This window comes from Somniosus microcephalus, chromosome 5 (genome assembly GCF_052327205.1).
Source record: "Somniosus microcephalus isolate GS21.2 chromosome 5, FLI_Smic_1.0, whole genome shotgun sequence".
NCBI lineage: Eukaryota > Metazoa > Chordata > Chondrichthyes > Squaliformes > Somniosidae > Somniosus > Somniosus microcephalus.
The window spans coordinates 250,516,506-250,534,347 of NC_140991.1; positions in this window are offsets into that span (position 1 = coordinate 250,516,506).

The window sequence follows — 17,842 nt, forward strand, 5'->3', positions numbered from 1 at the left end:
TCCAATTCTCTCTTGAAAATATTTATTGAATTAGCCTTCACAGCCCTCTGTGGCAGGGAATTCCACAGGCTCACCACTCTTTGAGTGAAGAAATTCTTCCTCATCTCTGTTTTAAATGATTTGCCCGCTATTTTTAGACTGTGGCCCCTGGTTCTGTGCTCCCCGGCCATTGGAAACATTCTCTCTGAATTCAGCCTGTCCAGGCCTGCCATGTGTTTATCAACACCTTCAGTTCATCCACCTTATTTGCAAGACTCCTTGCATTAAAATAGATGCCATCCAGCCTTGCCCTTATATATTTGCCCTGTCTACCAAGCTGACTTGTTTTTTTCTCTATAATTGGCAGCACATCACCCCCTATTTCAGCTCCCCTCTGTATCCCATCCCCCTGCCAAGTTAGTTTAAACCCCCCCCAACAGTGCTAGCAAACCTCCCCGCAAGGATATTTGTCCCGCTCTGGTTCAGGTGCAACCCGTCCGACTTGTACAAGTCCCACCTTTCCCAGAAGCAGGCCCAGTGATCCAGGAAACTAAAACCCTCCCTCCTACACCAACTCTTTAGCCATGCATTCATCTGCACTAGACTCATGTCCAAATTCCTGCCCGCTCCCCGTAACCCTTAATTCCCTTTACTTCTAGGAAACTGTCTATTTCTGTTTTAAATTTATGTAATGATGTAGCTTCTACAGCTTTTTGGGGCAGCATATTCCATGGACCTACCACCCTCTGAGTGAAGTAGTTCCTCCTCATCTCAGTTTTGAAAGAGCAGCCCCTTATTCTAAGACTATGCCCCCTAGTTCTAGTTTCACCCATCATCGGGAACATCTTCCCCACATCCACCCGATCCAACCCCTTCACAATCTTATATGTTTCAATAAGATCACCTCTCATTCTTCTGAACTCCAATGAGTAGAGTCCCAATCTACTCAACCTCTCCTCATATCTCCTTCACTGGTTGCAAGCCATTTGCATCAACTTTCAGACCAAGGTACACAACCACTATATCTAACACTTCTAGATTTTCTTCCTTGCTGCTTGTTGTGATCAGTACATCATCTTGATTGCATAAGCAATTTGGAACTCCTTGCAAAATCTTATCCATCATAGCCTCGAAGATTTTGGGGGAGGACTTTACACCATACGGCAGCTTGGTGTATGAGTACAGTCCCTTGTGTGTATTGATGGTGAGATACGGTTGACTCTCTTTGTCAACATTCAGCTGAGCATAAGCGTGCGACAGGTCAAGCTTGGAGAAAACCTTTGACCCAGAGAGTGCTGCATACAAATCTTGCTATGTAGGTAACGGGTACTGCTCATCGTCAACTGCTTGGTTGATAGTAATTTTGTCATCACCGCACAAACGTACAGTTTTGTCTGCTTTGGGTACTACCACAGTGGGGTAGCCTATTCACTATTGTCAATTTTTATTAGCACTCCGTTCTCTCTGAGCTTCGCTAGCTCTTCCTCCACCTGACTTTTCAACGCATAGGGGACTGGCCTTGCCTTACAATAGACAGGCTTCGTGTTGAACTTGATGTGGATATGCGCGTCATACCCAGTGATGTCCTCATAACTGTCAGTGAACATGCTTTCGTACTTGTTCAGTATTGTGTCGAGTCGCTTCTTTGAAATATCTACACTGAAGACATTTTTCCATCTAGTTTTAACTTTCTCAACCAATCTTTTGTTGGCCTGTTGTTGTAGCTCGCTACAATAATAGGCAGCTTTACTGACTGGCCATTGTGTTGAACTGTACATTCCATTTGTCCACATGTCTCTAGGATTTCTCCAGAGTAAGTTTTTAACTCTATGGTACTTTTTGTAGGGGGTTCTTGATTAAACATGCTCTCATATGAATCCTTACTCATGATAGAGCAGTCCACCGCTGTGTCGATACACATATCAATATATTGCTTGTTGATGAAAAGTTTTGTACGGAAGTCTTTCTCACGACTGCTAGTGTTGCTGCTAATGGCATAGATACTGTAGCTGCCAAGTTCTTCAACATTAGGTGTGTTCACTTCAATATTGTGAACTCCTCCCTTTTGTTGTCACTGCTTTGCATTGCCACTAGAATGGTTCTTACTTCTTGCTTTCGATCTAGCTCTGCAAGCTGTTGAAATATGGCCTTGCTTCTGGCAGTGAAAATATTTCGCTTTCTGTATTGGCAGGACTGTGGTGAGTGATTTCCATTGCAGCGATAACAATTCACCGACATACTTTTGACTTGGTCTCACAGCTTTAGGTTTGGTGGTGGCTTCGTGACTGTAGACCTCAGCTGCACTAGTCACTTGAATTGGACGGAGCTCCCTCTTAGATGCCATCTCCATAGATAGGGCAATTTTGCATGCTATGTTAAATGTTAGGTTCGAAATGTTCAGTAACTTGGGCTGTGTGCGCTCATCCACCAGTCCACACACAAATTTATCTCGCAACGTAAGATCCAAAAATGTGCTGAAGTTACAATGCAAAGACAGGTTTTTAAGAGCTACAATGTACTCACTGATGGTTTCGCTTTGTTTTTGGTTTCTGGTACCAAACTTATAGCTCTCTGCTATTTCTAACAGCTTTGGGTTGAAATGGTCCTCAAGTTTCTCGACAACGTCTTCAAACGATGCATCGCTTTCCCTGGTCTGAGTAGGTTTGTCAATGTTCAGTAGACATCTGGCCCGATCTCTGTTAGAAAAATTGCTTTCTTCCGTTCACGTATTACTTTATTTTGAGCTTCAACGTTTGCATCTGTATCTTCGGTCTCAATAATGTTATTATTATATGGCCTTAAAAAAATCTCCATCCGCCCAGTGTAAGAACTGAGTGGTTCGCGAGCTCGGTCATACATACCAAGGCTTCCGATGAATCCCGTAGGCGCGGCCATGATTGTCCCGATGCCGTTGAACAGTGACTCAGCACGCTACCTGTGTACCTGTGAGAATCAACACCACTGTTGCTGTGTATACATACATGCGAAGGTGAAGCACAGACAATTCTGCATGAGCATTAATGGTAAAACATCCCAAAAATTCAGTTTGGGTATCACAAATTCACCTTAAACTTGTCCACTCGAAGGTTGAACACTGTGTCCTTCCATGATCCCTAGAAATGGCTTTGGGATCCCATCCTTGTCGCCAAAATGTAATATGCTTCGGTAGAACAACTGAAGGACAGAGACAGGATGAGTTGCAGTCAGAATCAGGGGAATTTATAATGGGGAACAAAGAAATGGCAGACCAATTAAATACATATGATAGCAAAATATTGCAGATGCTGGAAATCCGAAATAACAACAGAAAATGCTGGAAAAACTCAGCAGGCCAGGCAACATCCGTGGAGAGAAAATAAAGTCAACGTTTTCGGTCAAACCCTTTGTCAAGACTGAAAAAGCACAGGAAATGAAAATATTTCCAATATTAAATACATACTTTGGTTCTGTCTTCACAAAGGAGGACACAAATAACCTCCCAGAGATGTCGTGGAACATAGGGTCTAATGAGAGGGAGGAATTGAATGAAATCAGTATTTGTAGGGAAATGGTGTTAGGGAAATTGACGGGATTGAAGGCTGATAAATCCCCAGGGCCTGATAATCTACATCCGAGGGTACATAAGGAGGTGGCCCTAGAAATAGTAGATGCATTGCTGGTCATCTTCCAAAATCCTATAGATTCTGAAACAGTTCCCATGGATTGGAGGATAGCTAATGTAACACCACTATTTAAAAAAGGTGGTAGAGAGAAAACGGGGAATTATAGACCGGTAAGCCTGACATCGGTAGTGGGGAAAATGCTAGAGTCCATTATAAAAGATGTAATAGCAGAGCACTTGTGTAGTGTATGTACTTTGCAGAAGGAACTATATTCTGCAGCCCCTGTATACTGCAGTACCAGTAGTGACCACCCCTCTATATAAGCCTGTGTAGTAACTTTGCATAGTAGTTCCAGTTTTGTCTCCACTCAGTAAACACCTGTTGTAACCAACTCCTGCAGTCCGTGTCTCAATTACACGCGGACATAATACTGGCGACGAGCAGATCCGAACTTACCTACAGTTCTGCACCACCTCATGGGGATCCATCCCTGAAGCGAAGTTGTTAGAGGTCGAGGCCAGAAGGAAGAAAGAAAAAACAAACAAACAGAAGAAACGGGCGTCGACCGTGGGCAACCGCCTCTGATTCATCGGAGTAGAAGATTTGCAGGAGAGGCTGTCGAGATCGGGGCTTGGTTATCCAGTCTATGGTGTTCCAGCTAATCGGGCTGGTGGCAGGTCGTACACTGATCCTTCCTGGGCTGCGGCGGGCTAGAGCTCGATCGGGTGGCTTTTCAACGGGGCCGAGCAGCGTTGTCGGGAAGAGGAGAGAGAGAGAGAGGGTGGAGCACACAGGGCGCGGCCGGTGCTACGAAGCTGGGCAGCGTACAGACCCGAGAAGAGGGAGGAAAGTGTCCCCTAGGGTTTGCTCTGACGACGGGAAAATAAAAGAAATTAGAAGCGCAGAAAGCCGCGAGGAGCTGCAGTTTGCCACGGGGACCGCGGAGAGCGGCGTTAGCAGCAGCGCGGGGGGGAAGTGCGCGAAGACCATAGGGCGTCGCCATCAAGGCATAAAAACACCAGCAACAGCGCTAGCAGCAGCGGAGAAGACAGAAAGCGCGGGAGGCGCCATCTTAATCCAGCGGGGAAGAAGGCAAAGTGTGGGAGGCGCCATTTTGTTCAATCAGGGAAGAAGGCAAAGCGCGGGAGGCGCCATCTTAGATTTCCAAGATGCCGGAGACTGGCAATATCACTGCCTTCGATAATGCAATAGAAGACTGGACCACGTATGTGGAAAGAGTCGAAGTATATTACAAGGCAAACGAAGTAGCCGATGAGAAAAAGGCATCGGTACTACTAAACTTAATGGGTGCAAGAAGGTACGGCCTATTGCGGAAACTGATCACTCCAGCCAAACCGATGGCGAAGAGTTTTAACGAAATTGTTGATATCCTACAGGAACAGCTAAATCCTACACCGCTGCTGATAGCAGAAAGATTTAAATTCCACAAGAGAAATCAGCATAAAGATGAGAGCAATGCTGATTACCTTACGGAACTACGCAAGCTATCAAAGCACTGCCAGTTCGGAGCAGGACTGGCAGATACCCTACGGGACAAATTTGTCCGTGGACTCCTGAGTGAAGGAACCCAGAAGAGGTTACTCTCAGAGAAAGAGCTGACGCTAGGTAAGGCTTTCAGCATGGCAGTATCGTACGAAGCAGCAGCAAGGGGAGCTGCAGAAATACAGCAAAAGCCACAGGAATACGGCACCCATGAAATGACACGGGGATTTGAAAAATGTTATCGCTGCGGCAGAACAACCCTTGACCAGAAGGACTGCTGGTCCAAGGACAAAATATGCAGGCAATGCGGAAAGATGGAACACATTGCACGAGTTTGCAGGTCTGGGAAGAAGACTAACGACAACAAAAAGGCTACTAAGGAACAGTACAGGAAAGTACAAAAGATGACGGACAGTAGTTCCGAAGACCAGAAGAGCGATACTGAATCCGGGAACAAGAGACTAAGCTGTCTCAAACTTCACAACGTAATCGCAAAAGTGGACCACCGTTATTGGGACGTGAATGGGTCAGAAAGATAAGTTTAGACTGGCACTCCATTCAGGCACTGACTGTGGCTGGTAAAAAGGATGACGACGTCACACCTGGACGATTGTCAAAAATCTTAGCTAACGCCAAAGAGGTATTTCAACAAGAACTGGAAACTCTAAAAGGCGTAACCGCCTCAATAAAAATAGAAGAGAATGCAATTCCCAAGTTTTTCAAAGCAAGACCGGTACCGTATGCAATTCGCCCAGCCGTCGAGGCAGAGCTGGAGAATCTGGAGAATGCAGGCGTGTTATCTAAGGTAGACTGGAGCGAGTGGGCGACACCCATCATTCCTGCCATGAAGAAAACATTAAACAATAAGTCTGAGGAGTCAAGGAAGGTTCGCATCTGTGGGGACTTCAAGGTGACGGTGAACCCAGCCCTTCACACAGTGCAGTATCCTCTCCCGAGGATAGAAGATATTTTCGCCTCACTATCTGGAGGGAAGCGTTTTACAAAAATTGACCTAGCACAAGCATATCTGCAGATGGAGGTTGAAGAATCCTCTAGGAAGTATCTCATGATAAACACTCACAAAGGTCTTTACCAGTATAATCAATTGGTATTCGGAGTAGCATCAGCTCCGGCGATATGGCAAAGAGCGATGGAACAAGTCCTGCAAGGGATTCCGGGGACTCAGTGTTACTTGGACGACATCCTAGTGACAGGTGAAGATGACAGTGAACACCTTGCCAACCTAGAGCAGGTGCTCACTAGACTAAGAGAACATGGGCTACGAGCCAATGTGCGAGTTTTTTAAGAAGCAGATATCGTATTGTGGCCACGTGATTGCTGAAGAGGGGTTACATAAGTCCCCTGACAAAATGGAAGCGGTAGTTAAGGCTCCAGCACCTGAAAATGTGTCGCAACTGAGGTCATTCCTCGGATTGGTGAATTACTACCATAAGTTTTTGCCGAATTTGTCCACAATTCTGCACCCACTGAACGCCCTACTACAAACTGGAGTAGCATGGAAATGGAGCGATGAATGTAAGTGGGCCTTTCAGAAGAGTAAAGACCTAATCACTTCAAGAGAAGTATTGGCTCACTACAACCCATCACTACCGATAAGACTGGCGTGTGATGCGTCTCCCTACGGCATTGGAGCGGTACTGTCGCATAAATTCCTTGATGGTTCAGAGAGGCCGATAGCTTTTGCGTCACGCTCGTTAACTTCAGCCGAGCGTAACTACGCCCAGATTGACAGAGAGGCCCTCAGCCTGGTGTGGGGGGTGAAGATGTTCAATCACTACCTGCACGGTCAGAAATTTACTCTACTAACTGATCATCAACCTCTTGTCTCCATTTTCAACCCTCAGAAGGGCGTCCCGATAATGACAGCACAACGGCTACAGAGGTGGTCCCTTTTCCTAGGGGCACACCAATATGACATCGAGTACAAAGGAACTAAACAGCATGGGAATGCTGATGGATTGTCGCGCCTACCGTTGCCGACGGTGGAAGAAGCACCTGCAGTGGATTCTGTGGAGATATTCCACTCGACCATAGTCGAATGTCTACCTGTGACGAATGCAAACATAGAAAAGGAAACACGAAATGACCCAACACTCTCCAGGGTCTATGATTTAACAATGAACGGATGGCCAGCACATGGCGAACCACTGTTGCCAGCATTCTCGCCGAGAAGAGAACAGCTGTCAGTGTGCAGAGGAACCTTGATGTGTGGATCCAGAGTAGTAATTCCACCCAAATTGAAGGATAGAGTGCTCAATGAGCTTCATGAGGGTCATCTGGGAGGGGTAAAAATGAAGAACTTAGCCAGAGCGTTTGTGTGGTGGCCGGGAATCGATAGAGAAATCGAAGAGATGACCAAGAGATGTACAGGATGACAGAAGGTCCAAAACGCCCCACCACAAGCCTCTCTTCAACCATGGGCGTGGCCCTCATCTCCATGGCAAAGGGTGCACATTGATTTTGCTGGTCCATTTATGGACTCGATGTTTTTAATTGCGGTGGATGCACATTCAAAGTGGCCAGAGGTAATAAAAATGTCCTCAACCACCACAGAAAAAATTATCACAGTCTTACGAACCATATTCACCAGAAATGGGCTGCCTGAACAGATTTGCTCTGATAATGGACCACAGTTTGTGTCTGAAGAGTTCTGGAGGTTCTTAAAGAACAATGGTATTAAGCATTACACATCCGCCCCATATCATCCAGCCACCAATGGATTGGCTGAGAGGTTCGTTCAAACATTCAAGAAGGCTATCAAGGCAATGTGTAATGAAGACATACCCCCTACAACACAAGGTGGATAACTTCTTGTTTGCTTACCGGAATGCAACACATGCGGTTACCAACCAAACTCCAGCCATGATGTTCTTCAATCGAAGACTACGATGCCGCTTGGATTTGGTTAAGCCAAACATCAGAAGAGATGTGGAGAACAGACAGTTTCAGAATATGAATGAAAGGCCGACCAGGAGTTTTAAGATAGGTCAACCAGTTTTGACCCGGGACTACCGCACAGAGAAACGGCAGCCAGGAACGATCTGCACACGGCAAGGACCTCTAATGTATACCGTGGACGCTGGAGAGAGCATTGTAAGACGCCATGCTGACCAGATTCTAGAGTCACTGGAAAGCGTCAATTCCACACCATGATCCGATACACCTGGTGATGAAACCGAAGTACCAATTGCATCTACCTCAGAATCGGTGATATTGGAAGCAGACGAAGCAAACAACGACGTTGATTCCGAATCAACTTTGCCAGAAGAACCTGATACCCCAAAGAGGCGTTATCCAGACAGAATCAGGAAGCCTCCTCAAAGACTGAACTTATAATTGCTTAACTTCAGCTAATGTATAGCAACTGTCATTGTAAATATGTTATTTAATTATTAATCGAATGTTATGTACTGTTTAGCTAAAAGGGGAGGAATTGTAGTGTATGTACTTTGCAGAAGGAACTATATTCTGCAGCCCCTGTATACTGCAGTACCAGTAGTGACCACCCCTGTATATAAGCCTGTGTAGTAACTTTGCAAAATAGTTCCAGTTTTGTCTCCACTCAGTAAACACCTGTTGTAACCAACTCCTGCAGTCCGTGTCTCAATTACACACGGACATAATAACTTGGAAAACAGTGACAGGATCAGACAAAGGCAACATGGATTTACATAAGGTAAATCATGCTTGACTAATCCACTGGAATTTTTGGAGAATGTAACTGGTAGAATAGAGAAGGGAGAACCAGTGGATGTGGTGTATTTGGACTTTCAGAAGGCTTTCGATAAGGTCCCGCATAAGAGATTGGCGTGCAAGGTTAAAGCACATGGGATTGGGGGCTAGGTACTAACTTGGATAGAGAACTGGTTGGCGGACAGGAAGCAAAGAGTTGGAATAAACGGGTCTTTTTCCGAGTGGCAGGCAGTTACTAGTGGGGTACTGCAGGGATCGGTGCTAGGACCCCAGCTATTCACAATATATATTAATGATCTAGACGAGAGAACTAGATGTAATAGCTCCAAGTTTGCAGACGACACAAAGCTGGGTGGGCGTGTGTGCTGTGAGGAGGATGCAGAGAAACTCCAGTATAATTTGGACAGGTTGGGTGATTGGGCAGATGCATGGCAGATGCAGTATAATGTGGACAATTGCGAGGTTATCCACTTTGATGGCAAAAAACAGGAAGACAGATTATTATCTGAACAGCAATAGATTGCGAAAAGGGGAAGTGCAACGAGACCTGGGTGTGTTTGTGCACCAGTTGCTGAAGATAAGCATGCAGGTGTAGCAGATGGTTAAGAATGCAAATGGTATGTTGGCCTTCATAGCGAGAGAGTTCGAGTACAAGAACAAGGATGTCTTGCTGCAGTTGTACAGGGCCTTGGTGAGACCACACCTTGAGTTTTGTGTGCAGTTTTGGTCGCCTTAGCTGAGGAAGCATGTTCTTGCCATGGAGAGAGTGCAGCGAAGATTCACCAGACTGATACCTGGGATGGCAGGAATGACGTATGAGGAGAGATTGGGTCGATTAGGCTTATATTTGCTAGAGTTTAGAAGAATGAGAGGGGATCTCATTGAAACTTATAAAATTCTAACAGAACTAGACAGACTAGATGTAGGAAGGATGTTCCCGATGGCGGGGGAGTCCAGAACCAAGGGTCACAGTCTAAGGATAAAGGGTAAGCCATTTAGGACTGAGATGAGGAGGAATTTTTCACCCAGAGAGTGGTGAACCTGTGGAATTCTCTACCACAAAAGGCAGTTGAGGCCAATTCATTAAATATATTCAAGAAGGAGTTAGATATATTTCTTAAGGCTAAAGGGATCAAGGGATATGGGGAGAAAGCAGGGACAGGGTACTGAATTTGGATGATCAGCCATGATCTCATTAAATGGTGGAACAGGCTCGAGGGGCCGAATGGCCTACTCCTGCTCCTATCTTCTATGTTTCTATGTGCAATCTCCTGCCACTGCCTTCTGACGGTGTGTCTTGAAGGCCTCCTGCTCCCGTTACAGGTAGAGGACCTGTCTCCATCTCTATTCGCCCTGGACCAAGGCCTCCAGTGCTGCATCAGAGAAGTGACGTGCCCTTTCTCTCCCCTGTTGTGCCATTGCTGCAGCTACAGTGACAATGTAGTTCCTCTGCAACAAAGCACCTCCCCTTTAAGAAGTGCAGTGAGCCTTTAACTCTGCAGGCAAACTTTAATTGGGCAGCAGGCTGCACCCTATATTGGCCCCCTGTTGAGTGCTGAGGCAACCAGCATGGCATTTAGCACTGGGCATAATCTTTGTGTGCTGCCTGCACTACTTTCTACTGGCGTGGGCAGATCGCGCATTGCAATCCCTGCGCCTATTTTCGGGCCTAATCCAATTTCACCCATTCTACCTCTGTTTATAAAGCCAAGGATCCCATATTATTAACAGCCTTCTCAACTCATCCTGCCATCTTCAAATATTTGTGTACATAAACCCCCAGGTCTCTCTGTTCCTGCACCCCCTTTAAAATTGTAGTTTCACCAGTCTGTCAATGTCCTCCTGAGGTCTATCACTATCCTCCTTACTGTTTACTACATTTCCAAATTTTTTGTCATCTGCAAACTTTGAAATTTTGCCCTGTATACCCAAGTCCAGATTATTAATATATATCAAAAAGAGCAATGGTCCTAATACTGACCCCTGGGGGACAGCACTGTATTCTTTCCTCCAATGTGAAAAACAACCATTCACCACTAATCTCTGCTTCCTGTCTCTCAGCCAATTTTGTATCTGTACTGCCATTGCCCCTTTAATCGCATGGGCTTCAATTTTGATAACAAGTCTATTATGTGCTACTTTATTAAATGCCTTTTGAAAGTCCTTATAGACAACATCAATCGCACCACCCCCATCCACTCTCTCCGTTACTTCATCAAAGAACTCAATCAAATTAGTCAAACACGATTTGCCTTTAACAAATCCATACAGGCTTTTAATTTATTAACCCATATTTTTCCAAATGACAATTCATTTTGTCTCAGAGTTTTGGTGGAATTTTAACCACCAAGAACGAGTGGGTTGGGAGTGGGTGAGGGGTAAAAATAATTGATTTTTAGAGCGGGAGCAGAACCTGGCTCCAACGCATTTAACGGAGACACATTTGGATGCCGGCAAGAAACCTACTCGCCGATGTCGGGGATTTGCTAATTGGATGCAGGCGGGTACTTATTGGTGCAATTAATGTCCTTAGGAGACGTTAATGACGTATTGTTACATTGTTTCTGACTTGGCTCCAAATTTTACTTGAGCAGGATGGATTTCCTGGGGCTCGGGAAACTGACAAGGGAAACAGAGGCAGGTTTGAGCAGCAGTTCAGGTGGGTATTTAAACTTGTCATTTTCCCATCTGAATAAAAGCTCACTTACTGCAGCTGCTGTCTCAGTTCCCTCTGGCAGATGTCTAGCCGAGAGTGCTTGTGTGGATACAGCTTTTTTGAACCATGGAGGATTTCAAATTGACAAGATCAGGATGGGAGGCACCTTGTATATGTTTGACAGCTTTTTTTGAATTCATTCTTGGGATGTAGGCATCGCTGGCAAGGCCAGCATTTATTGACCATCCCCTAATTGCTCTTCAGAAGGTAGTGGTGAGCCGCCTTCTTGAACTGTTGCAGTCCGTGTGGTGAAGGTACTCTCACAGTGCTGTTAGGTAGGGAGTTCCAGGACTTTTATCCAGCGATGAGGAAGGAACAGCGATATACTTCTAAGTCAGGATGGTGTGTAACTTGAAGGGAAACTTGCAGGTGATGGCGTTCCTATGCGCCTGTTGCCCTTGTCCTTCTAGGTGGAAGAGGTCGTGGGTTTGGGGAGTGCTCTCGAAGAAGCCTTGACGAGTTGCTGCAGTGCATCTTGTAGATGGTACATGCTGCAGCCACGGTACGCCAGTGGTGGGGGGAGTGAATGTTTAAGGTGGTGGATGGGGTGCCAATCAAGTGGACTGCTTTGTCCTGGATGGTGTCGAGCTTCTTGAGTGTTGTTGGAGCTGCACTCATCCAGGCAAGTGGAGAGTATTCCATCACATTCCTGACTTGTGCCTTGTGGAAAGGCTTTGGGGAGTCAGGAGGTGAGACACTTGCCACAGAATACCCAGCCTCTGTCCTGCTCTTGTAGCCACAGTATTTTTGTGGCTGGGCCAGTTACGTTTCTGGTCAATGGTGACCTCAAGGATGTTGATGGTTAGGGATTCAGCAATGGTAATGCCGTTGAATGACAAGGGGCAGTGCTTAGACTGTCTTTAGCTGGAGATAGTCATTGTCTGGCTCTTGTGTGGCATGAATGTTACTTGCCACTTATCAGCACAAGCCTGAATGTCGTCCAGGTCTTGCTGCATGTGGGCACACACTACTTCATTATCTGAGTGGTTGTGAATGGAACTGAACACTGTGCAATCATCAGCGAACATCCCACTTCTGATCCTATGATGGAGGGAAGGTCATTGATGGAGCAGCTGAAGATGGTTGGGCCTAGGACATTATCATGAAGAACTCCTGCAGCGATGTCCTGGGGCTGAGATGACTGAACTCCAACAACCACAACTATCTTCCTTTGTGCTAGGTATGACTCCAGCCAGTGGAGAGTTTTCCTCCTAATTCCTATTGACTTCAATTTTTTCTAGGGCTCCTTGATGCCACACTCGGTCAAATGCTGCCTTGATGTCAAGCGCAGTCACCTCACCTCTGGAATTCAGCTCTTTTGTCCATGTTTGGACCACGGCTGTAATGAGGTCTGGATTTGAGTGGTCCTGGTGGAACCCGAACTGAGCATCGGTGAGCAGGTTATTGGTGAGTAAGTGCCACTTGATAGCACTGTCGAATGACACCTTCCGTCACTTTGCTGATGATTAATAGTAGACTGATGGGGCGGTAATTGGCCCCATTGGATTTGTACTGTTTTTTGTGGACAGGACATACTTGGGCTATTTTCCACATTGTCGGATAGATGCTAGTGTTAAGGACATCTCCTTGGGGCTGGAGAGGAACGGAGTGGGAGGGGAAAGATACAGTTGTCGTGGTCTACATAGGTACTAACTAACGTAAGAAAACTACTAAGCACTTGGTTTGAGTAAAAAACAAGGCTTTAATCAACTGTTTCACAACCATGAGTTTCTAGTTACATCACTAGTTCCTGGTTACAGAAACATCCTGAGCAAGCTGGGCCCATGCCCGAGTATTTATACTTTCCTTGGATGGCGCCACCAGCTGGCCGCCCAGTGTTATCTCATGAGTCATTTCTACATGAACGGTAAGATTCATGACATTCTTCCCGCCTGAAAGATTTGGAAGTCCGACGACTTCCTTCTAGCGGATATAACGGACCACGAAGAGCCGCAGTTGTTTCGATTTCTGTTGGTGGCCAGAAAGCATGTCTCCTCGGACCGTGTCTTGGTCCCTGGGTCACTTGGTTCGTACAGGTAGGTTGACAGGGCCCGTGTCGCCTTGATCGATCTGAGGGGGACTGGGGAGATCGTGACTCCGGATGCGGGTCCCCACAGGCGCAGAGCTGGCTTCATCTTGCTTGGTAGCTGGTGATTGTCCAGCGTCCTGGCTTCGGGTGGCCATCCCATGGGGAGCGCTCTGCTCCCTGAGTTGATTCGGCGGAGTAGCCGGCAGATCCCTTGATGTCCCGGGTAGGGCGTCATCCTCAAAGGAGCGCAGAGTATCTGCATCATTAATATGGATCCCTCTATTGGTGGGGTCCGTGGGACCGGTTGGACAGGGAGCCAGATCTCGGAGTGAAACGATGGACTCCCGGCCATGAGGGTACTGCATGTGCGCATATGTGGAATTAATGTCTGTTAGTTCCACCTCGTCGACAAGGGGATCACTCTTGGAAGATCGAACGAATCTTCGGAGCAGCACGGGGCCGGGAGCTGCCACCCATGATGGTAGGGGCGTCCCATGAGTGGAGCGATGCTGGAACTCGAAGAATCGTTCATGAGGAGTAAGGTTGGTGGACGTAGAAAGAAGAGACCTGATGGAATGCAACACGTCAGGGAGCACAGTTTCCCACTGCTGGTCTGGTAGGTTGCGTGACCTCAGTGCAAGACGAACAGCGTTCCAAATGATAGCATTGTATCTCTCAACCTGTCCGTTACCGATGGGATGATACGGTGTTGTTTTACTTGTGGCGATACCCCGTTGGGAAAGATAACTTTTGAGTTCGCTTGACATGAAGGAGACACCCCGATCAGAGTGGATGAAATTGGCCGTACGGCAAAGGGAAAAGACTTGATCGAGGCATTTGATCACTGTGGAAGTAAGCATATTGGGACAGGGGTAAGCAAAGGGAAAGCGTGAATATTCGTCCACCATAGTAAGCAAGTAGGTGTTTTGCATTGAGGAAGGCAATGGCCCTTTAAAGTCAATGCTGAGTCGCTGCATAGGCTGCATAGCGTGTATGGGCGAGCCATCTGATGGACGGAAGAATTGCGGTTTTAATTCTGCACAAATTCTACAAGTGGAACATGTTCTTTTCACGTCTTCCGTAGGAAATGGGAGATTTTTAGATGGCAAAAAGTGCAACATACAGGTAACGTCAGGATGGCAAATGTCAGTATGAAGATCCACAAGAGTCGAAGTTGACATAGAAGAGCAGAATTCATGCGTGAGGGTAGCCAAGGCCACATTCTCTTTGCCGTGTCGATAATGTATGGTGTTGCCAAAGGCGGCCAATTCCATCCTCCAGAGTTGTATTTTGTTATTCTTGATCTTAGTGCGTTTCCGGTTATCCAGAATAAAGGCCACGGAGCGCTGATCAGTTATAAGTGTGAAATGGTGACGAGCAAGAAAATTACTCCATTTACGTACTGCTTCGATGATAGCCGTAGCCTCCTTCTCGACAGGAGGATAATGGAGCTCGCTACCCTGAAAAGTTCTGGACAGAAATGCAACGGGTCGACCACCTTGATTCAAGGTAGCCGAGAGCGCTAGCTCTGATGCATCGCACTCGACCACGAAAGGGAGATTTTAATCGATGGAACGAAGCATGGCTTTTTCCAGTTGTCGCTTGAGGAGGTTGAAAGCTGAAATAGCCGTTGCCTCCAATGGAAATGACTTCGCGTGAAGCAGGGGCTGGACCTTGTCGGAGACGTGGGGTATCTACTTTGCATAATAGGTGAACATGCCGAGTGCCTGACGAAGAGAGCTGAGATTCGTAGGGGGAGGGAGCTCCTGAAGCGGACAAAGTCAGTCCGGATCCGGTTTGATGACACCATTGCCCACCCAGTAGCCAAGGATGTTGACTGATGGTACTGATTTCACAGATTTGGACTCATTTAAGGTTAAGTTGCGACGACGGAGAACGTCAAAAAATTTCTGGAGGTTGGCATCATGCTCCTTCTGGTCATGGCCAGCAATGGTGACATTATCCAGATATGGAAAAGTGTCCGTTAAGTTCTCCTGTTTGACTAGGCTATCCATTGCCCGTTGAAAGATGGCCACCCCATTGGTGACCCCAAATGGAAAGCGACAAAACTGGTAAAGCCAACCATTGGCCTCAAAGGCCGTATACTTTTTGTCAGAGTCCTTTAACGGTACTTGATGGTATGCGCTCTTCAAGTCAAAAGTTGAAAATACCTTGTATTTGGCAAGGTTATTGACCATGTCATCGTTGCATGGTAGTGGGTAGGCATCCAGGTCGGTATACTGATTAATAGTTTGCAAGTAATCGATGCAAAGGCATTTCTAGTGTTGCTTCAGAGGATTTTTAACAACGACAGCTTAAGCCCACTAGGAAGATGAACATGGCTCAATGATACCATCAGCTAGAAGGCGAGAGATTCCTGCCTCGATAAAGGATCGATCATCTTGGCTGAAACGTCATGATTTAGTGACTATGGGCTTACATTGGGAGGAAAGATTGGCAAACAAGGAGGGCTCGTCGAGCGAAGCCGCCAAAAGTGCACAAAACGGTACTTTGGAAATAGTAAGCTCTGGCTTTGACCCTCCAAACTCGAAAGTGAGTCTTTTGTGTTGTTTCTGGAAATCCTGTCTCAGGAGCACATCACTGCATAGGTTTTTGAGCACCCCAAGCCAGGTGGAGAAATAAGTGCGGCCATTGAGAATAAGGTCGACAAGACAAAAGCCGGAAGAGTTGGTGGTCAGTGTCGTCAGTGCCATTGCAGTTTCCCTGTCCGAGGGGTAAATACGCAGTTTTAACTTACTGACATCCCGCTCACTAATGAAGCTGTCAGAGCTGCATGAGTTGATTAGTGCACTCAAAATGTGTCCATTTACCGAAACCTTCATGGCTGCATGGGTCAGACTTTGGGAAAAAACAGCTGTGATGGGAGGAGGAGCAGTTTTACCCTTGACAGCTGTAACCTTAGTAGTGATTCTTGGGGGGAGGAGCAGTTTTATAGATTGCAGCTGTAAACTTAGTCGTGGCTCTTGGAGGAGAAGCAGTTTTATAGATCGCTGCTGCAAAACTAACAGGGGCTCTCGACCGGTACACCTTAGAAAAGTGACCTTTCTTACTAACAGAAGCTCTTGACTGACATACCTTAGAAAAGTGACCTTTCTTACTGCAATGATTGCAGATTGCATTACGGGCAGGACAAAATTTTCTATAGTGGAATGCATCTCCACAGAAGAAACACTTCCTTCCAGATTGCCAAGATGCCGCTAGGGCAGGGTTGTCATCAGTGAAGGCTTCTAGGGTAGGGTTGTCATACGCTAGGTTAGAGTCATCATCAGGGAGGGCTTCTGCTCGAGGCCTATCGAAAGAGTCAGTAAAAGTGATAGCAGCAGCCCGTGCATGTGGTAAAAGATAGGTATCTGCATTCCTCTTAGCTAAGTCCAGAGAACATGCCTGTTCATAGGCAGCCTGTAACTCGAGGGTTTTATTCTCCAACAGACACTGGCGTCTGAAGGGAGACGCAATCCCATTAATAAAGGAATCACAAATTAACTCCTCCTGGTACTGCTCAGCTGAGACAGCTTTAGAATTACAATCCTTGCTGAGCCTGCGAAGCTTTTGAAGGAATTCATCAAGTGATTCCCTAGGTTGTTGTCGAGTAGTGGCCAGTAGATGCCGAGCAAAAATTTTGTTTGGGGCCTTAACATATAGTTGCTGTAATATTAGGATAGCGGAGTCATAGTCTACACAGTCTTCGATATAGTCAAACACATGAGGAGATACATAATTGGCAAGTAACTCTAATTTATCAGGAGCATTTTCACCACACACCCTGAGGAAGTTGCTGAAGGTACGATACCAGTGTTTCCATACCTTAGCAGTTGTAGGTGAATTCAGGTCCAGGTCAAGACGGGCGGGCCTGAGTAGTTTGTCCATGATGGATTGATTACTACATCGGAGTTCCCTTCTACAGTTGAAGTCGTAGCTGGCTGTTCCCGAAATCACTCAGAGCGTGGAGCCGATACTCAGTTGATTAAATTGACGTAAGAAAACTACTAAGCACTTGGTTTGAGTATAAAACAAGGCTTTAATTAACTGTTTCACAACCATGAGTTTCTAGTTACATCACTAGTTCCTGGTTACAAAAATGTCCTGACAAGCTGGGCCCTCGCCCGAGTATTTATACTTTCCTTGGACGGCGCCACCAGCTGGCCGCCCAGTGTTATCTCATCAGTCATTTCTACATGAATGGTAAGATTCATGACACTAACGACATAGGTAGGACTAAGAGGTTCTGCTGAGGGAGTATGAGCAGCTAGGGACCAAACCACAAAGGTAATGATCTCT